The sequence below is a fragment of the Dendrobates tinctorius genome, unplaced genomic scaffold (assembly GCF_039654945.1).
Source record: "Dendrobates tinctorius isolate UK_male_01 unplaced genomic scaffold, ASM3965494v1 ptg000011l, whole genome shotgun sequence".
Lineage (NCBI taxonomy): Eukaryota > Metazoa > Chordata > Amphibia > Anura > Dendrobatidae > Dendrobates > Dendrobates tinctorius.
Window position 1 is genome coordinate 14,735,060 of NW_027361679.1, and position 22,715 is coordinate 14,757,774.

General features: G+C 44.9%; 1 protein-coding gene across 12 annotated transcripts in view; it reads right to left on the reverse strand.

Annotated features, from left to right (window-relative positions):
* Positions 1–22,715, reverse strand: part of BMPR1B (bone morphogenetic protein receptor type 1B) — a 708,903-nt gene that overhangs the window by 608,563 nt on the left and 77,625 nt on the right. For 9 of the 12 annotated variants that reach the window (XM_073589916.1, XM_073589827.1, XM_073589836.1 and 6 more), the window contains exon 2: positions 2,794–2,820. The exons of the other annotated variants lie outside the window; for them this stretch is intronic. The gene's annotated coding sequence lies outside the window, so the exon portion shown is untranslated. The remainder of the gene's footprint in view (positions 1–2,793; positions 2,821–22,715) is intronic. 12 annotated transcript variants of the gene reach the window in all.

A 22,715-nucleotide genomic window follows, 5' to 3' on the forward strand; every position in this document is an offset into this window, starting at 1 on the left:
GCACATGTTGCGGATCCACAGCGGATTTGGCCCTGCGGGTCCACAGCAGTTTCTGCTGCGTTATACAGTACCCTTTTAGTCTATGTAAATAAAAAAATGCAGTGCACACGTTGCAGAATTTTCCGCACGGATTTGCTGCGGATTAATTTTTTTTCCAGGAGATCGTTGGCCTCACAAAGGAATTAGCAGTGTAACAAAGATTTTAAAAATGTGTGTGTTGCCTTTTTTCATTAAAATACTTTATTCTAATTGTGTGTGTTTTTTAACCCTTTAATTACTATAGGATTAGTAATGGAGAGGTGTCTTATTGACACCTCTCCATTACTAATCCGGGCTTAATGTCACCTTACAATAGAAAGGTGGCATTAACCCCTTATCACCCCCACTTGCCACCAATACAGGGCAAGTGGGAAGAATCAGGCAAAGCTCCAGAATAGGCGCATCTAATAGATACACCTTTTCTAGGCAGCTGGGGGCTGCTGTTTTTAGGCTGTGGGGGGCCAAGATCAATGGCCCCTTAACCAGCCTGAGAATATCAGCCCTCTGCTGTCCGCTTTAGTCAGGCTGGTTGTCAAAAATAGGGGGGACCCTATGCCGGTTTTTTAAATTATTTATTTAAATAATTAAAAAAACAGCGTGGGGACCCCTCCATTCTTGAGAACGAACCTTGATGAAGCTGACAGCTGAGGGCTGCAGTCCCCAGCTGTAAGTTTCTTCTGGTTGGCTCACAAATAGAGGGGACCCCATGTCGGGTTTTCATTCATTCTGTACTCCTGCTTGCTGTTGCCGGCAGAGCAGGAGAGCAGAATAACAGCTGCGGTCAGCACCAGCTGGCGGGAACAGCGCTTACTGTAGCGCTACTTCCCGGCGGCCGTCCGTGTGGTCCTGATGCATCTCACGTGTGGCACACAGTTGCCACACGGAGGTACCACATGTCCACACGGACATGGATAGCTCCGGTACAGTGTTTACCGGTACCAGAATTATCTGGATGTGTGAAACTGGCCTTAGGCCTCTTTCACACGTTAGTGGCTCCGGTATGTGTAGTGACAGTTTTCTCACGTACCGGAGGCCCATGTCAGCGTGTTTTCACAGACCGTGTGTCTGTGTGCAAAATACACTGACTTGTCCGTTTTAACACAGACACACGGCTCGCAACACGTGCTGCACACATGCACACGGAGAACAGTTCACACTGTCCTCCGTGCTCACGGACGGCCGCCGGGAAGAAGCAGCTACTGTAAGCACTGTTCCCGGCGGCTGGTGCTGAACATGGCTGTCATTCTGCTCTCCTGCTCTGCCGGCACCGCTCATCACTGAGTCTGCGCTCTGCTTCCATTCATTCTACTGTAGTTTACAGTTGGGAGCGGCTGTGTTACCAGCGCTCCAGCTGTAAATGTATTGGCCCCTTAAAGGGAATCTGTCACCCCATTTTAGCCCTATCAGCTTCCGGCACCGCCATCAGGGTCTTATCTACAGCATTCTGTAATGCTGTAGATAAGCCACAGATGTAACATGAAAGATAAGAAAAACTAGTTATATTATACTCACCGGGGTGGGGGCGGGTGCGGTGGGTGTCGCGGTCCAGTCCGGCGCCTCCCATCTTCATACGATGCAGTCCTCCTTCTTACTTCTGCCACGGCTCCGGCGCAGGCGTACTTTCTCTGCCCTGTTGATGGCAGAGTAAAGTACTGCAGTGCGTAGTGCCATGGAGTGCGTAGTGCCGTGCACGCGTGGAGCCGCGGCAGAAGTAAGAAGGAGGACGGCATCGTATGAAGATGGGAGGTGCCGGACGGAACCGCGACACCCATCGGACTGAACACCAGGGTGAGTATAATCTAACTTGTTTTTCTTATCTTTCAGGTTACATCGGGGGCTTATCTACAGCATTATAGAATGCTGTAGATAAGCCCCTGATGGTGGTGTCGGCAGCTGATAGGGCTAAAATGGGGTGACAGATTTCCTTTAACAGCCTGAGAATATCAGCCATCAGCTGCAGCTTTAGTCAGGTTGGTTGTCAAAAATAGGGGGACCCCAAGCTGTTTTTTTAAATTACTTACTTAAATAATTAAAAAAAACAGTGTGGGGACCCCTCTATTCTTGAGAACCAACCTTGATGAAGCTGACAGCTGAGGGCTGCAGCCCCCAGCTGTAAGTTTGTCTGGTTGGTTCATAGCCTGAGGGGGATCCCACGTCGGGTTTTCATTCATTCTGCTCTACTGATTGCTGTTGCCGACAGAGCAGGAGAGCAGAATGTCAGCCGCGGTCAGCACCAGCCACCGGGAACAGTGCTTACTGTAGCACTATTTCCCGGCGGCCGTCCGTGTGGTCCTGATGCGGCTCACGTGTGGCACACGGTTGCCACACGTGTGCCACACAGAGGTTCCACGTGTCCACACGGACACGGATAGCTCCGATACCGTATTTACCAGTACCTGAATTATCTAGAGGTGTTAAACTGGCCTTATACTGCCATTTGCTAGCTGCAGAATGGGTTAACAGAGTTTATTAGTGAGCTCATACTGATGGTCAGATGGAAGAGTATCTAACATTTTATCTCTCTTTTAGCTACTCTCAGCTAATTTAGGACCACATCATAGTTGAATGTGCAGGGAGAAAAAGAGCCTGTAAAAGGAAAAAGGTGCAACATTTTTTATGAAATCGATCGTATTAGAGAAAAAAAAATGTCCCCAGAGGTGGATAACCACTTTAAGAAGCACAGGCTTCTAAATGAAAATAAATAAATACACACAGTATATATTTTGCAGGTAATATATATGAATGTGATCTTACCTCCTTATTGTAGTCTATGGATAAATTCTGTTAAACAAAGAAAAAATATAGTTAAAATAATGTATTTCACATAATTCTTTAAAGCAATTTGAACCCCTTCACGCAACAGCCCACTTGTTTTTATGTTTCTGTTTTTTGCTCCCCTGCTTCTCAGAACCATAACTTTTTTATTTTTCCATCAGTTCGGCCATATGAGGGCTTGTTTTTTTGTGGGACAAGTTGTGCTTTTTAATGACATAATTGGTTTTACCATATTTTTTACTGGAAAATGGGGAAAAAAAATTCCAAGTGCGGTGACATTGCAAAAAAAAGTGCAATTCTGCAATTTTTTTTTCTAACCATGTGCACCAAATGCTAAAACTGACCTGCCATTATGATTCTCCAGGTCAATAGGAGTTTGTAGATACCAAACATGTACAGGTTGTTTTTTATCTAAGTGGTGAAAAAAAAATCCAAAGATTGTTAAAAAAAAAAAAAAAAATGTGTCATTTTCTGAGACCCGTAGCGTCTGCATATTTTGTGATCTGGGGCTGCGGGAGGGCTTATTTTTTGCATGCTGAGCTGAGGTTTTTATTGATACCATTTTGGTGTACATACAATCTTTTGATTGCCCGTTATTGCATTTTAATGCAATGTTGCAGCGACCAAAAAATGTAATTCTGGCGTTTATTTTTTTCACTAAGCCGTTTATCGATCGGATTAATTCTTTTTATATCTTGATAGATTGGGCGATTCTGAATGCTGCTATACCAGATGTATGATTTTTGTATTTTCTTTTTGTTGTTTTTTACAATTGTTGTTAAGTGGTGTTTTTTTTTTTAATAGGGCGAATGGGGGGCGATGAACTTTTATTTTTTAATTTCTTTATATTTTTTTAAAAAAATGTTTTACTTTACACTTGCTTTAATAGTCTCCATGGGAGACTAGAAGCTGCGATCATCTGATCGCTTGTGCTACCTAGAGCAGGGCTTCAGCCCTGCTCTATGTAGTAGAAATGCTCACTTGGTATGAGCGCCGACAGTTTTCATGCCAACCCATCGGCGACCCGCAGTCATGTGGCACGGGAATAGTGACGAGCTTCTGGCGAGATCACATTAAATGCCACCATCAGAGATTGACATCTGAATATAACAAGTTAACAGCTGCGGGTAGATCGCGATTCCACCCACGGATGTTAGGGGCACATATCAGCTGTTCAAATCAGCTGCCGGGAAAAATTTGGGCTCAGTGTCAGAGCCCACATCAAAGGGAGAGACCCGACATGTGTAGTACATGTACGTCGCATGTTGTGAAGGGGTTAAGCCTCACTACTGCTTGGTTGTCACAGGGAAACACGTCCACTTTATTTTGATACGTGATAAGAACAGCATTTGTGTATTTTAGAGATACAGGTGCATGAACAATTAAAAGCAGGTTAATAATCTAAAATACACAGATGATTGAGCTTGAAAACCTATTTAACAATAGTATACATTATTTTCAATACAACGCTTATGGCAATTTATCAAATATGCTGCACAATGGAACAGTCACGATTGAAACAGGAATAAAAATGTTTTCTGTGTCATACGGAACGCCTTTTTTTCATATCTTCTGTCCCTTTTAAAGTCTGCCAGAAATCCATTGTACAGCTTGACTCGACTAACAAATTTATTTCTAAATGAGTGATAATAAGGATAGGTGTAGATATATTACACTTTTCAGAAGCAAAGGGTTCAAGATTAGATGGGACTAATCACAAATTATAACTATACTTCTTATATTATTCTATTTTTTTTCTTTTACTGAAGTTATTCCCATTTTATAACAAGATGGTAAACCACTACTAGAATTTTATGATTAATGGAGGTCCAGTCTGGCATGTGTTTAGCTCTCCATTCTTTTACTGCACAGATGCTCTTGACCACTGTCTGTGTAATGAACTGCAGCATATCCTCATATGGTAAATGGTAAAACCTCCAAATCAACAATTCTTAGGGTAATTGTGGGCTCCAGGCCCTACCATTAAAGTAGAAATCGTCCATTAAAGTAGAAATCGTAAATCCTTGCAACGTGTATTTCCTTTAAAGGGATTTATGCTTCCAATTTGGAGAGCAGCATAAGGTAGCGACAAAGGGCCAGATTTATCAAAGCTTTTGCTCTAAAATTGTGTGACTTTTGGCATTCCCCCACTATTTTCACCTTGCGCCGACCAAGCGGGCAGAGCTGGCACAAGACAGAGGGGAGTGTTAAGTGACACTTATCAAAAACATGACGAGCAGTGGAATTTGCTACACCACTTTCTCCTGCCTGGACTGGAGTAGGATTTGTGGTGAGACAAACGCAGGAGTGTTCACCACTCGTCTCATGCTCCCGATTCATTAAGGGAGATACATCTCCATGAATCAGGAGAGTCTGCCTTCAACACATCTCATCAAGACAGAAGTGAACAATACCGATCTTGATGAATTGGGCTCAGTGACTTTTGTTCCACTGCTCCCACTTGCTGGGCTCCTTGATCTAGTGGCTCATAAGAAAAAAAAATTTTAAAAATTAAAAAAAAAACACCTTTCAAATGTGAGTTTTTTTGAATTCTTAAAATTTTTCTCTTTCTTGTGAGCCATGTTCAGATTTAGTGTTAGGGACTCTCAATATCTGGGGACCCTTGACGTTGGGTTGTGAGCTTATCTACTTTGGCCAAAATAGTAACTAATACCCCATATCCATTTATCTATTTATCTTTTTCCCCTTTTTATCATTTTTGCAGGATGCAGCTAGAGCCTTTCATGTTGGCTTGGTTTTTTCTGTGTGATGCATATGTACGGTGCTGAGCGGCCCGCCTTCTAATACTATGGGCGTCATTAATAGGCTGCTCGGACACTTTGCATCGCACTTATCTGTGGGACTTATGTCTTATGCAAGCCTTATTTGTGTGCATTTTTTCCACTAGGCAGCCGGACCATGATGGGTTACTGGCTGTTCTCATCAGTGGAATGCACCTGTGCTGCCCCAGCCTTTATCAATGGGGCTCTGCTGCATCCTGCCAGTGCATCAGTCAGGGTTTTTGGCGAGTTACCTTTCAAATGTGAGCTCCTTTATCTAGTTTTGATAATATCATGATTTAGATAGGAAGGAATCTGGCACAACCATCCAATGTTAAAATCCAGTTTATTCACAAGCCACTAAAAACAAGGATCCAAGGAAACCGTAAAAAACTTGACATGTTTCTGGTGCAACACAGATAGTCATTGGCAACAGACTTAAAGAAAGAGGTTATGACAGGAACAGCATTCAATCCTGTCAAAATCAAATTTAGACATGATCTTCTGTATAAATGTAACAATTGCCACACTGGTTCAAAATATAAATGCAATCCTGTCACTTTTGCTACAACATGTAGCCACCAGTTTAAACAGATTATTTTAAAATATCTACCCATTAATAACCAAGATGATATCATTCCGAAAATTATGGACATGGGCTGCAGATGTGTTGCCAATAGTGGTTGTTCATTGGGAAAAGCCGGATTACTTACCGGTAATGCTCTTTTAATGATTCCACGACAGCACCCACTTGGAGAGAGGGATCCGCCCATAGGAACAGGAAAGCTACAGAGATAAAAGAGGGCGGTCCGCCTCTCCTCCTCAGTTGTATTTCAGAGTACCTGGAGGACCGCCAATTATTAGGCCATTATATTAATCAATTTTACATCTAAGAAGGTGTATATACATTGTTAACTTCTAGGGAGGGTTAGTGAACGGGTGCTGTCGCGGACTCATTAAAAGAGCATTACCGGTAAGTAATCCGGCTTTTTACTCTTCGCCACGACAGCACCCACTTGGAGAGACTTTCAGAGACCTTCACCTGGGAGGGACCACCGTGCTGAGGACCGCTCTACCAAAGGCTAGGTCAGATGAGCATGATAAGTCAAGCCTATAGTGGTTATAAAAAGTAGAAGGCGTCGACCAAGTTGCGGCCTTACATATAGACTCGATTGCGACGTCTCCCCTCTGCGCCCACAAGGATGCCATAGCTCTGGCGGAATGTGCCCTGATACCCTCCGGAGGATCTTTATTTCTCGCGGAGTTTGCCAGACAGATCGCGTCCCTAATCCACAGAGACAGAGTACCCCTTGTGACTTCATATCCCTTCTTTGGCTCTGGAAAGAAATAAACAGAGCCCTACTCTTCCTCCTGCTGTTAGACTTCTCGATGTATTGTAACACTGCTCTTCTAACGTCTAGTGTATGGAATTTTTCTTCTGGAGTAGAATGGTTACTGTAAAATGAAGGGAGGTGGATCTCTTGCGACCTATAAAATTTCCCCGCTACTTTTGGCAGAAACGAGGGGTCTGGTTTTAATATCAACTGATCCTGGAATGTTTAACAGGAACGGAGGTTCTATTGAAAGTGTCTGTATGTCGATGACCCTTCCGGCTGAAGTTAGTGCCACTAGCAGTACCGTCTTAAGAGATAAGTGTTTAAGGGATATTGAGTCTAATGGATCAAAGGGGGAGCGCGTTAGGGCATCTAGTACCAGATTCAAGTCCCAGGGAGGCACTCTGGGTATGTGTACTGGTTCGCTCTGTTCACAGCCAGAGATGAGTCTGGCTATCCATCTACTGCCTGCCATGCTATAATTATAGAGGGCCCCTAGAGCAGACACTTGAACTTTTAGTGTGTTGACGGATAGCCCTAGATCTTTCCCCTTTTTGTAGAAATTCTAGAATGGGTGTTATCGGGATTTCTCTAGAGTCGGAAGCTGTGTGGAACTCTAGGAACTTCCTCCATACCCTGTTATAACTCTTTGTAGTAGCCAATTTTCGACTCTGTAGGAGGGTATTGACTAGTCCCCCCGTGAACACTCGCTCTCAACATCTCCCTTCCAAGATCCAGCCGTCAAGCGGAGATTGTCCACTTGAGGATGGAAGAATGGCCCCTGAGAGAGGAGCTTGTGGGCTGAGGGAGCACCCAAGGGTTTGTCACTGACATTGCCTGTAGGCACAAAAACCCCTGGCCTCCTGGTCCAAAATGGCGCTATTAAGATTATTCTCGCCTTTTCTGCCTTGATCTTCCTGATAACCTGCGGCAGTAGTATGATTGGGTGAAAGGCATATGCCAATCTGAACTGCCACGGGGCTTGGAGGGCATCCAGAATTTCCAGACAGTCTGCCACGTTCAGGGAGGCGAACCTTCGCCCCTGTCTGTTTTGTTTGGTGGCAAAGAGATCTATCTGGGAAAGACCCCACAGTGACACGACGTGTTTGAATATTTGCCGGCTCAGGCACCATTCTCCTTGCCATAACGTGTGGCGACTTAGGAAGTCTGCTTCTGAATTGTCTCTTCCTCTTATGTGGACAGCCGAGAGAGACAAAAATTGTTTTTCGGCTAAGAATAAAAATTTTCTTGCGGAAGACATTAAGCTGTTCGATCGAGTTCCGCCTTGCCTGTTCAGATATGCTACCACTGTGGTGTTGTCTGAAAGGATTCTCACATGACTAACCGCATTCAGATCTTTTAAGTTTGAGGAATCTTGTCTCTCGCTTATATCCCATTGGCCTTGGGAGAAGATCCCCCCATATGAGCCCCCCATCCTGTAGGGCTGGCATCAGTAGTAACTATACCGGAAGGTGTTATCACCCATGACACTCCTCTCGATAGATTATTGTCATCTAACCACCATACTAGGGAAGTTAGGACTGTTTGGGATAGTATTAAGTTACGTACCGGTAACGGTATTTTTCGGAAGCCCATGACAGCACCACGAGAGAGGGGATCCGCCCTTTAGGAACAGGAAACCTACAGATACAAAAGGGCGGCACCTCTCCCACGCATCAGTTGGTTTACAGAGCTTGAGAGGCTACCATGGTTAGTACACAACATATAATATATACAACCTATCTACCATATATAGCAGAAATATATATATATATATTTTTTTTTTTTTTTTACACCATCTCCCACATACCGTAAATTGTGGACAATCTTCTAAAGGACTGCACCCCTATATGTGAACAAGGGAGGGAACTAAGGGTGCTGTCATGGGCTTCCGAAAAATACCGTTACCGGTACGTAACTTAATACTTTATTCGGACTCCCATGACAGCACCACGAGAGAATTACAGAGATGTAAACTAATTTAGGGCGGGACTACAGCCTGCAGCACCCTTAGCCCGAAGGTGAGATCTGAAGAGGCACCCATGTCTAACCGATAGTGGTTAAAAAAGGTGGAAGGAGATGACCAGGTGGCCGCCTTACATATCTGATCAATTGACACTCCAGATCTTTCTGCCCAGGATGACGCCATGGCACGAGTGGAATGCGCCCTCAGGTTCTGCGGAGCCGGACCTCGACCTGCTGTGTAGGCAAGAGAGATAGCCTCCCTAATCCACCTCGCTAATGTGCGTTTTGATACCCTACAACCTTTCCTGGGACCTTGGAAGGATAGGAATAATGCATTCTCCTTCTTCCAAGGATCCGTGGCTGCTAAATATTTAAGTAAGCATCTCCTAATATCTAATGCCTGAAGTTTTTGCTCCTTAGGGTTGGTCGGATTAGGGAGGAAGGAAGGCAGAACTATCTCTTGTGTCCTGTGAAATTGTGATGCTACCTTGGGAAGGTATGCTGGATCTGGCCTTAGGATTACTCTATCCTGTAAGAACTCTGTGTAAGGGGGCAATCTGGAAAGTGCCTGTATGTCGCTCACTCTACGTGCGGATGTTATCGCCACCAGAAAAGCTGCCTTAAGAGATATAATCTTTAATGAGGCCGAATCCAGAGGTTCAAATGGTCTTTCTGTCAAGGCCGTAAGGACTAAATTTAAGTCCCAAGGAACACATCTGTCTTTGTGTATGGGTCTCGATCTAGCCGCTGCTTTGATGAACCTTGCTACCCAATAGTTATTGGCAATATCACATGCAAACAAGGCCCCTAAGGCTGAAACTTGTACTTTTAATGTACTTGTGGAGAGACCCAATTCGAGACCCTTCTGGAGAAATTCCAGAATATGTTTCGTGGGAATTCCGTCTCTGGCGTCAAACTGAAAGGTGGACAGGAATCGCTTCCAGGTCCTAGCATAAATGTTAGTGGTAGTCAATTTCCTGCTTTTTAGGAGGGTATCAATTAACTTCTTGGAGAACCCTCTATCCTCTAACAGTGACCTTTCAAAGACCACGCCGTCAAATGGAGTCTCGCTACTTGTGGGTGGCTGACTGGCCCCTGGTAGAGGAGATCCGGAAGGTTCGGCAGCACCCAGGGATCGCATACAGACATGGTCCTCAACCATGCAAACCAGGTCCTCCTGGGCCAAAAGGGGGCAATTAATATGACTCTTGCCCGATCTTCCCTGATCTTCCTTACATAGAAGGATTATCAACCGCCCGAAGAACCTGCTGCTGTATCTTTTGCATTTTATCCAATGGCAACAGACACTGCTGAGTTTCTGAATTTAATAGTAAGCCTAGAAACTTTTGTATTTTTGAGGGATGGAGTCGGGATTTCTCGTAGTTTAATATCCATCCGAGGTTTTCTAACCTGGACTTAGCTCTTTCTATCTGGGATGTACAATGGCCCCCTGATTTTCCCACAATTAAAAAATCATCCAAATATGGAACAATCAGGATGTCCACCTCCCGTAAATGCGCCATCACTTCGGCCACTATCTTTGTAAATACCCGGGGAGCTGCTGAGAGACCAAAGGGAAGGGCTCTATATTGATAATGACGGACTGTGCCATCTATTGAAACCGCCACCCTCAGGAACTGCTGGAAGTCTGCATGGATAGGTACATGATAGTACGCATCTTTCAAATCTATGACTGCCATAAAACACCCTTTAAACAATATTTTTATTGTCGTATTGATGGACTCCATCTTAAAAGTACGGTTCACCAAAAACTTATTAAGGAAACGTAAGTTAATGATCGTTCTAAACGTCTTATCAGGTTTTTGGATCAGGAATAAGGGAGAGTAGAACCCTCTTCCTCTCTCAGCTTCCGGAACCTCTATCAGGACGTTTTTCTGGCATAGGCTCAAGACCTCCACTTCTAAAGCTGCTTGTTCGAGGGGTGAAGATCTTAAAGGAGTGGATTTAAAGGTATCCCGCGGGACCTGGGTAAACTCCAATCTAAGCCCGGTGGATATTACATTGCGCACCCAGTCACTATTTGTAATCTGTGACCATGCCGGAAGGAAGGATGATAGTCTACCTCCCACGGGAATTGCTAGTCATTGATTCTGTCTCTTTTGATCTCTAGACGAGCGTCTAAACATGTAGCCCGTACCTCTTCTCCTTCTATCTTCCCATCTGGGACGGTCTCTAGTAGGCGAAGAATTGGGCCTTCTCCCCAGACGGAATCTCCTTCTACCAAATGGGCGTCGGTAGGATGTAGGCCAGAGATTTGGGAATTTTTTCTTGTCGTCCCCAGCCTTCTCAAGCAGTTCGTCCAGGACTGCGCCGAACAAATATTCCCCCTCACACGGAATAGTACAAAGCTTCGCCCTGGTCTGAATGTCTCCCTGCCAGCACTTTAGCCACAGGGTTCTACGAGCCGCATTAGAGAGACCTGCTGCTCTGGCTGCCATTCGTACTGCATCCGCCGAGGCATCTGCTAGGAAGGCTGCTCCCTCTTGGATTGTTGGTAGGGCCCCAAGAATTGTTTGTCTTGACGTACCCTGTTTTAATTGTGACTCCAACTGGTCCAACCAGACCATCATGGACCTGGCTGTGCATGTTGACGCCACTGCTGGTCTTAAGGAACCGGCTGCCATCTCCCAAGTATTCTTAAGGAAGGTGTCTGCCTTCCTGTCTAGGGGATCTTTAAGGGATCCCATGTCCTCAAAGGGCAGCGAGGATCTTTTCGATGCCTTTGCAATGGCCGCATCTAATTTGGGGGCCTTGTCCCAAGTATTTACTGCCGGATCGTCGAAGGGATATCTGCGTTTGAGGGCTGGTGGTAGCGACCCTCTTTTATCCGTTTTTTTCCACTCTCTGTGGATTAGATCCTGGATCTTCTGATTTAACGGGAAGACTCTATGCTTCCTCTGCTCCAGCCCCCTGAACATGACATCCTGCATGGATAATTGGGGCTTAGGCTCCTCTACTTCCATTGTCCCTCTGACTGCTTTGACCAGCTTGTCTACCCGGTCAAGAGGCAGACAAAACCGCCCAGAGTCCTCTTCTCCTGAGGAGGACGAGGGAGATGAAGCCTGGGAGTCTCTACTTCTCCTCCATTCTGCCGAGGAATCGGACTCCACCGGGACCCCACCCTTTATAGTTTCCGGCTGGGACAGTGACTTTAGGGTTTCCTTCATTTCTGCCCTAACAATGTCTCTCAAACTCGCTGCTACCGCGGGCGACTCTTCCGCCACTGTCAGCTGAATACAGGGGGGGCACAATCTTTTGGGGCATGAGTCCGGTAATGGGCATGCACAGAGTGCGCATTCCCTGTGTTTAGTTTTACTTGAAGCCTTCTTCCCCGGAGGATGAGGGGGATTCTTCTCAGACGATGCTCCTGTCTGCTTAGAGGAGCTTTTATGGCTGGACTGGTCACTTCGTCCCGCACGTTCACTGTCACGTGACTCTTTCTTTTTCTGCTTGACCTGCCGAAGGTCATCCAGGGGCGGCAGAGATGTTTGTCGCTGCTGCCGTCGTTGCTGCTGCTGCTGCTCCTGCTCGCTCTCCATTACTGCTCGCAATAATGTGGCCAAGGCAAGGCACCCTGCCCGGGTCCTGCCTATATACCCCTCCTCCGGACAGCAGTATGCGTGCCACGCCCCTCCCCCCCTAATAGGGCTCCCTTCCCCAGCTGGCGCCGCACCCGGCCGGAGAGCCGACGCTCATCGGCGTTTGCGATGGGCGCCGCCATCTTGTTTTCCTCGCGCCTGCGCAGTGGCGCCGCCGACCCGGAAGCACCTCCTCCGGCCGCTCCCCTGACGTCACCGCGACCCCGCCTGACCGGAAGTCACGCGGGATGCCCGGAGCTTCGGGATACCGCGCTCCCCGGTCGCAGCCTCCTCCGCAGCACGCCGGCCACCGCACTAGCGCCGCCGGATCCGGGGGCCCCCCGGTGGGAACATACTCACCGGCGGCGGCCTTTATCCTGGAGTCGGACATCCTCCGGACGCCGCTCCCTGCTGACTACGCCACCGCCGTGCTACCCATCCTGGGCCACCGTGGCGTCTTCCAGGGATCCGCACCAGGCCGAGGTAGGAGACCCCCCCGCTACCTGTATCGGCCGGCCGGCCTGGGATCCTGGTCTTCTGTAGGATCCCGTCCCTTCAGGAACAGGAAACCAACTGATGCGTGGGAGAGGTGCCGCCCTTTTGTATCTGTAGGTTTCCTGTTCCTAAAGGGCGGATCCCCTCTCTCGTGGTGCTGTCATGGGAGTCCGAATAAAAGGTGATTTCCTTTGCCAAATTCCCTCGGACACAAGCCTCCTCTAGGAGCATCTGTTGTTGCAGTTCCCTGGTGTGGAACTGGGCCAACTGAACCGCTGGGATGCAGGAGGTAAGAGACCCCAAGAGGGACATTGCTTCCCTCAAGGACAGGCCTGGTTTGTCCATTGCTAATGTGATCTTTGTTTTGATCATTGCAATCTTTACCTGTGGTAGCAGACATTTTTGTAACGCATGACCTCGGACCTGTGAGCGCGGGTGGTCTCCCATTCGGGCCCAGGCCGCTTAGCAGCCGCCACCCGACGAACGCAATCACGCTCGGTCTAGAATGGCCGGCGGCCTAGTTGGAGACCTAGGAAGGACTGGACGGATTGTGGCTCGACTCTGGACTTCTTGAAGTTTATTATCCAACCTAGAGCCTGTAGGGATTAAGATTGCGTCAGCAGCTCGTTTATTACATTGTCGAGTTGATTTCCCTATTATTAAGAAGTCGTCCAGATAGGGTATTATCAAGCTGTGTTTCTGGCATAGGAAGGCCTTTACTTCCAGCATCACCTTTGTAAAGACCCGTGGTGCAATGGAGAGGCCGAATGGCAGGGCTGTGAACTGGAGATGGTGTATGGTGCCATCGAGGGACACCGCCACTCAGGTATTTCTGATACCTGTAGTGGATGGGAAGAGTATTATAAGCATCCTTTAGATCTAGGTCCGCCATCATACAATTGGGGAAGAGAAGTTTAATTGTAGACTTAATATACTCCATCTTAAATCGTTGATTTTTGACAAATGTATTTAGCTTTTTCAGGTTGATGATTGTCCTGAAAGAGCCATCTGGCTTAGGTACCAGAAAAAGAGGGGAGTAAAACCCTCTCTCTTCCTGCCCTTTGGGCACATGGTCCAATACTTCTTTGTCCAACAAGCTTAGAATCTCAACTTCCAGGGCCTGCAGTTGGATTGGTGAGTTGAGAGATGCTATAATAACCGAGTTATGGGGGACATGATGGAACTCTATCTTTAGCCCATTTCTAACAATGTCCAGGACCCAAGAACTGGCTGTGATTTTTCCCCATTCTCAGAGGAAAAAAAATTTAGTCTTCCTCCTACTGTAGGGACTAGCCCTTTAGTTTCTGTCAATAGGGGAGGATCTTGTCCTCCTTTATGGCCCAACGATTCTGGTTTTCCGTTGGCCTTCCTCTGCCAAATGGCCATCTCCTAAACGCCCTCCCTCACAAGGAATGGCACAGAGCTTTGCCTTGGATTGGGTATCGCCTCTCCGGCTTTTAAGCCATAGACTATGCCTGGCGTTATTAAGTAAGCCTGCTGTCCTGGATGCCAAACGTAATGAGTCAGCAGCAGCGTCCGCTATAAACGCAGCGGCGCCACGGATCATGGGAACAGCGGCTCGTAATCTGTTTCTGGAGGCCTTTTTGGTCTATTTGCTGGTCTAGTTGATTAATCCAGATCAGCATAGAACGGCCCATGCAAGTGCTGGCTATTGACGGCTTAAACGTGCCGGTAGCTGCCTCCCATGCCCTTTTCAGTGCGGCATTGGCCTTACGGTCGAGTGGATCTTTTAGCACGCCCTGATTGTTTTGAGGTAGAGGCGACAACAGCGTCCACTTTCGGGACCTTAGACCCCATTACCAACTCCTTGTCACTGAAGGGGTACCTTCTCCTTGAAGCCGAGGGGAGGTAACCTCTCCTGGTCCTGTTTCTCCCATTCTTTCTTAACCAGGCTTTTATGAGTGGTATAACAGGGAAGGCTCTCCTCTTCCTATCAGTTAGTCCTGCAAACTTTATTTGTTTGCAGCTCCCTTGTGTCTGTGCATCCCATGGTGTTTCTCACGGACTTAACTAAGTTGTCCATGTTCTCTAAGGGGAAACACAAACACCCCTCCATACCTGAGGAGGAGTCTGAGCTGGCCATAGTCGGTTTCTTAGTCTTAGAATGTGTAGGTGTACTACTAGACTGGGTTAAGGCCTGTAACTTCTGTGGCTGAGGCTGAAGCCCGTTTCGCAGTCTCATTAATGCATTTTTTACATAGCCTTTTTTTTTTTTTTTTTTTTTCTTCTTGAGGGAGGAATTTGTCAGCTTGATAGGCAGAGAGTCGTCCACTCACCCAGAGAAGCTGTAGGTACCGGCTCAGGAGGCTGAGATGGGGGCTTGTTGGCGTGGCTTCTGTCCGAGGAACCTCTGCCAGAGTGGTCCTTGGATGCCACCATGTCACCTGCAAACCATGCTTGCCCGTAACTTCTGTGCCTGCTAAACCCCTCGCAGCAGGGTTTTTTTTTTTTGCTCCACCATTATTTTGCCGGTACTCCCTCCCCCCCCGGGAGCACCTCCTCAGGGTAGGCGCAGCTAATTTGCGCATGCTCGGCCTGGTATACAGCCGCCGAGCCGCGCCGCTGAATATTGTCCCTCTTTTTTTTTCCTTTTCTCCTTTTGCAGCTTCTGCGGGGAGGGGGCAGGGAGCGCTTCGCATGCTTATGCGCGGTCTCGCGATGCTCCTGAGACCGCGCGTGCACCTTGCCACTGGGGATTCTCCGGTGACCCGGAAGTTCCCCCTTACCACTTCCGGTATCGGCGCTGCATGTGCGTCTTCCCTCTGGGGACTGAAGCCATGGGAAAACGGAGGCTGCATCTGTTCCCTCCGGTTCCGCGCTCCCACACGGACCGGGACGGCCATCTCCGGACCCCGGTGGCGTGTATATGCAGGAGAACCCCGCGCGGCCTCACCCGGACCCGTTGTTTCTGCCATCGCTGCTGCGGCTGTTCAGTCAAGGAGGGAGCCGGATTACAGCACTCCCCCGTCGCTGCTTCTGGACCGGAACCCCTGCCGTTCCCACAGAGACTGCACAGGCGGTTCCTTGGCCCAGGTATGTCTGTAGAGGAATCCTGCTGTCTTCCACCGGAACAGGAAACCAACTGAGGAGGAGAGGCGGACCGCCCTCTTTTATCTCTGTAGGTTTCCTGTTCCTATGGGCGGATCCCTCTCTCCAAGTGGGTGCTGTCGTGGCGAAGAGTAAAATATACTTTCTCCCAGCTTGGTACGGTCTCAGCAACCACCACCCACTTGGCTTTCTGCCACGGGATTCTACAAATGTTCAGCGAGTAGCTGCAATGTATGCACTTATTCAATGGACAGTAAAAAATCCGTTTCTCTACTATAGTATGAATAAAGTCACAGAATCTTTCATAAATAATATTGCCAACTGAATAGTACCTACCAGGTGCAGCTAAGCACTTTACTGTCATCCACAACAGTGATTTATCATTTTTTAAATTCTATGTTGTAGAGAAGGTGCTCTACCCGCCCAGAGGGAGGAACAGACAAAAATACTTGCCACTGAGGGAGGCTTTTTGGATTTTAAAATTAAATACAAAGTTCCCTAATAGGATGAACTACAAAAATGATTAATTAATTCAACTATCACAAATATTTTCTTTTGCACCTAATTATTTTTACTGGAGAAACAGTAGGGTAACAGGAGAAAATGGACCAAACAATTTGTTGTGGAATTTCTCCTGAGTACGCCGATACCCAATAGGTGGGGGAAAACTAATGTTGGGGCGCAAGGCAGGACTTGGAAGGGAAAGAGCACCATTTGACTTTTTGAATGCAAAATTTGCTGGAATAATTAGCGGACGCCATGTTGTGTTTGGAGAGCCCCTGATGTACCTAAACAGTGGAAACTCCGCCCACAAGTGACACCTTTTTGGAAACTAGACCCCTCATGGAACTTCTCTAGATGTGTAGTGAGCACCTTGAAACTCCAGGTGCTTCACAGACATTTATTACATTGAGCCATGAAAATAAAAAAAAAACATCTCATTTTTCCTACAAAAATGCTTTTTAGCCCCAAATTTTGAATTTTAACAAGGGTAACAGAAGAAAATGGATCCCAAAATTTTCTGTGCAGTTTCTACTTTGTACATTGACACCTATATGTAGTCGAAAACTAATTTTGAGCTACAGTGCAAAGCTCAGAAGGGAAGGAGTGCCATATTACAGTGCAGATATTGCTTCAAAGGTTTGAGGGTGCCATTTCACATTGGCAAAGCCTCTGAGATGTCAGAACTGCAAAACACCCATAAGTGACCTCATATTACAAGCTACACCTCTCAATGAATTCATCTAGGAGTGCAATGATTATATTGACACACAGGTGGGTCACAAAATTTTATACCATTGAGCAGTGAAGGTAAAATAATTTACATTTTTACTGCCAAGATTGTGTGTTAGCCCCAAATTTTACATTTTCTTACTGGGAAATGGGTAAAAATAGCAACAAAATTTGTCCCACAATTTCTACTGAATGTGGCAATACCCCTTATGTCTATGTACAATACTGCTTAGCCACACAGCGAGATTCGGGTGGAATGGAGCGCTATTTGCCTCCTGGAGTGCAGATTTTTCTAGAATAGATTGCGGACTCCATATACACAGCCCCTAAGTACTAGAATAGCAGATTACCCCCTCAAGTGACCCCATTTTGGAAATTATACCACTTTGGAAATTTATTTACAGATGTAGTGATGATTTCGACTCCATGGGTGTTTTACAGAAACAAGAAGTAGTGGATAATTCTGAGTGAAAATTGCAAACTGCTCTTGTAGTGACAAGTACATTGAAGTGCATAACCTAAAAGTATTATAAATGTAATAAAGTGCTAGTGCTGAGTAATACTGGCACATAGCAGTAGATGCAAATATAATCTTTACAAAAGTATACAAGTAAATGACTGATCAGAATAACAGTCCTAAGTGTATATGTCTAAACAGTACATAGCAGAGCAAAAGGAGTGCTTCTAACTGGGCAACAGCCCCCGAGGAAGTCAACGCGAAACACACATTGGGGCTGCTGGTGTGGTATTCCATAAGGAAAGATGTGGGTAAGAACATGCAACCTGGTGCATTGTGTTATATGGTCATTAGTTAGAAGCACTCATGCTCTGCTACGTAGTTTGCATTGCATATAGACATACACTTAGGACTGTTATTCTGATCAGGTATTTACTTTTTGTATACAGTACTTTTCTGTTAATCAGCACTTGCACATTATTACATTTATGATATTTCTAGGTTATGCATTCTCCCTGCCCCAATACTTGTATGTGGACCTCATACCATTAATACCTGTTTTATCTACTATTTATCTTGTCCTTATATATGTAAAATATGTTTGTCTGCTGTTATAAAGATTTAATAAAAATGTATATACTTTTATTGGTAGACTTTCTACTCCTTGTCATCAGTGATATTAGCCTGCATCTGTCTGATTTGCCTTAGCTGGTTATTAAAAATAGGGGGGACCCCATGTCTTTTTTAAATCATTTATCTATTGCTAACAGGAAATATGGCAAAAGATGGAGTTTTTTTTCTTCTTTTGCTGTATATACAATTCCTTATACAGGAAAGAATGTTTCTTAACATTTTTTCCTGTATAATATTGTTTTACCTTCAGTTTTGTAAGTTTTATTGTCAGTCCATAAAAGTGGCGTAATAATCTGACATTGTTCCCACCAGCGACTTGGGAGTCAGAAATGCATCCAAGGGTATTCCCTATGCTGTTCCCATTCCGATTCAGCTGTGTTACCATTCATTTCAGCGATTTTCCGACCCCCTCCGAAAAAATGCTCCAGTTTCCCATTGACTTCCATTATGCTCATTACTTGAAAAGAGCACCCGAGCACTACAATTTGCTTGATTTGAGTAACGAGCACCTGAACATTTTAGTGCTCATCCGTACATGGTATGTAGCATCTTCTAACCTAAAACTTAATTTACTATGTTCACTATAGTATGACACTGCAAAACTCAATGAAGACTAAAAAACAAAACTGCTGCAGTGCATCACTTGTTGCATTCCATTAAAATAAAAGTACTTAAAGTCTCAAAGCTAAATATTCTTCAGTAGTACACTGTTAAATCCAAAAGATTAAGTATATTAATGATTTTAATAGTTCACTGAAATGTAAAAAATTAGAAACAGATGGCATGTACTCAGTCCAAGTGAATCAATGAAACTGGCTCATGTAAACATTTTAAATTCTCAACAGCTAGTAGACTATTACCCTTTCTTGGGCAAACACACTGTATATATGTAGTTCTTTTGTTAGCCAAGAGATATATTTCATGTATTTATTTATTCATTTGGGCAGTAACTTAGGCGCCAACAATGAAAATATGTCAAATACAAAAAAATATACTTTTGTTAAAATGTACTGTACATTTAAAATGTACTGTACTGTAAATATGTACTGTTAAAATGTACTGTACTGTACACTAGAGTCTAAGTTTAAGAAAGTTAATAAACATAACAGCAGTAGAAATGATACATGGTGGCTAGCGACACATTATCACCAAGATAATATGAGTGTGTTTAATTTCTAATTGACAGCTATTTACCAAACAAAAAAAAAGAGAAAAACTTGAAAGAATAGTTTCTAAACTAATTTTTCCAGAATAAAGGGAGAATGACAAAACTTTACACCATAAATCACAATAGGCTAAAAGTGGACATGTTATTTAAAGAAATTCACCCTTAAAAATGATGCACTATTTAAATCAATTTTTTATTAGAAACATTTAACATATTTCAATTTTCATATTGGTCACTAGAGCAGACACTAAACTGACTTCATACTTTCTGTAGGTTACTTCTCAGCTTTACTTTATAGACTGTGACAGAACAAGCTGATTGATTATTGTATTATGAGCTTTTTTTGTAGTGAAGGAGTTTCAAAAAGGAAGGTTAATAACCATTATATACAATAAATACTTATACAAGGCTCTGTATGTAATTTCCCTATCACTTGATGGCCACTAGAGTCTCCTCTATCTTTCTCGAGATGGTATTAATCTATGAGGATAACTCTATTTGATTCACTGCAAATATTGTAACACAAACACTCGCTCCATTATACTCTCTGTACAGACAATACAGGAAGGAATTATGTACTTGCAATACGGCTAACCTGGGAAAATTTTTAAAAATAAAAATAGCTGTATTTAAAAAAGACCAAATAGAGAAAAAAGATGTGAGATACAATTAGCCACACAATGACTACTCAGGTTTTCAAAACTGCTTAGTAGGTATGGAGAGCATGAAACTAAACAGAAAAGAAATACCGTATATACTCGACCCGTGTATAAGCCGACACCCCCTAATTTTGCCACAAAAAACTGGGAAAACGTATTGACTCGTGTATAAGCCTAGGGTGGAAAATGCAGCAGCTACTGGTAAATTTCAAAAATAAAAATAGATACCAATAAAAGTAAAATTAATCGAGACATCAGTAGGTTAAATGTTTTTGAATATCCATATTGAATCAGGAGCACCATATAATGCTCCAAACAGTTAATGATGGCCTCATAAGATGCTCCATAAAAAATACACCCCATATAATGCTCCATAAAGTTTAAGGCCCCATAAGATGCTCCACAGAATAATATGCCCCATATGCTGCTCCATAAAGTTTATGGCCCCATAGGATGCTCCATAGAATATGCCGCCCCATAAGATGCTCCATAGAATATGCCCCCATAAGATGCTCCATAGACTACCCCATAAGATGCCCCATAGAATGTCCCCATAAGATGCCCCATAGAATATGCCCCCATAAGATGCTCCACAGAATATGTCCCCATAAGATGCTACACAGAATAGACCCCTATAAGATGCTCCACAGAATATGCCCCCATAAGATGCTCCACAGAATATGCCCCCATATGCCACTGCTGCTGCAAATAAAAAAAAAAAAATTAAAAAAATGACATGCTCACCTCTCCATCGCTGCTGGCTCAGGAACCGGGACCTGAGATATTCACCTGTCCCAGTTTCCATGCTGCTTGCCGCTGTCTGCCATGTCATCTCTCAGTGACATTCAGGAAGCAGAGGGCGCGGCGCACACTAACTACGTCACCGCGCCCTCTGACCTGAACATCACTGACAGAGGATGCAGCAGGCAGCGGTGAGCAGCGTGGGAACGGGGACAGGTGAATATCACATATTCTTATCCCCTCCTGGCACGGTTTCTGCAGCCCTGTTCTCCCACGGTCTCCGGCGCCTGCCTTCAGCGGTCATTAAAGACATGAATATGCGCAGAGACCACGCCAGGAGGGGGTATGATCTCTGACACCCCCGCTCCCCCGCCGACCCCCGGTATATGACTCGCGTATAAGCCAAGAGGGGGCCTTTCAGCCCAAAAAAAGGGTTGAAAATCTTGGCTTATACGTGAGTACATACGGTAAACAGAAAACAAAAATCACAGGGCGTTAAAAAGTACCAGTAAGTATGGCGCCAAAAAGGGCAACCAGTCCGATCAACATGGAAAAAAAAGATACAAGGCAGTAATAAAGTTCGGTGGGAAAAAAGATGATGGGGAGTACAACATTATCCCAACAGTAATGACCTTTGAGGAGTGAGGTGCCCTCCGTTAGGATATTTTGGCAGACAAGACTCACAGGATGTTCCAGCAGAACTGAGTAAAATACAGTAGAAGATAGTTTGCCTTTAGAGTGTCGTGTCACAAACAACACTGTTACACTGTTAGATTGCAGTCTTGTGCCAGTCACGCCTTATCACAAGGCAATCAGTGTCCTCCACGGATGATCATGGAGGTCAGCATAAACTATAAAGACTATACAGTGGGGGAAATAAGTATTTGATACACTGACGATTTTGCAAGTTTTCACACCTATAAAGAATGGAGAGGTCTGTAATTTTTGTGGTATTTACCCTCAGCTGTAAGAGACCTAATCTAAAAATAATAACCAGGAAAATCACATTGCATGATTTTTAAATAATTAAATTGCATTTTATTGCATGAAATAAGTATGTGATCACCTATCAACAAGCAAGAATTTTGACTCTCGCAGACCTGCTACTTTTTCTTGAAGAAGTCCTCCTACTCTGCATTATTACCTGTATTAATTACACCTGTTTCAACTCATTACCTGTATAAAAGACAGCTGTCCCCACAATCATCCACACTCCAACCTCTCCACTATGGCCAAGACCAAAGAGCTGTATAAGGACACCAGGGACAAAATTGTAGACCTTCACAAGGCTGGGATGGGCTACGGGACATTAGGCAAGAAGCTTGCTGAGAAGGCACAACTGTTGGCACAATAAAACACAGGATGACTGTCAGTCTTTCTTGGTCTGGGACTCCATATAAGGTCTCGCCTCATAGGGCAAGGATGATTCTGAGAAAGGTCAGGAATCAGCCCAGAACTACACAGAAGGACCTGGTAAATGACCTGAAGAGATCTGGGACCACAGTCTCAAACATTACCATTAGTAACACACTATGCTGTCAAAGATTAAAATCCAAATGGCACGCAAGGTCTCCCTGCTCACGCCAGCAAATTTCCAGACTTGCTTGAAGTTCGCCAGTGACCATCTGGATGATTCAGAGGAGGCATGGGAGAAGGTCATGAGGTCAGATGAGACCAAATTACAACTTTTTGGTATCATGTCCACTTTCCATGTTGGGAAGATGGATGACAACAATCCAAAGAACACAGCCCAAAGCATGAAGCATGG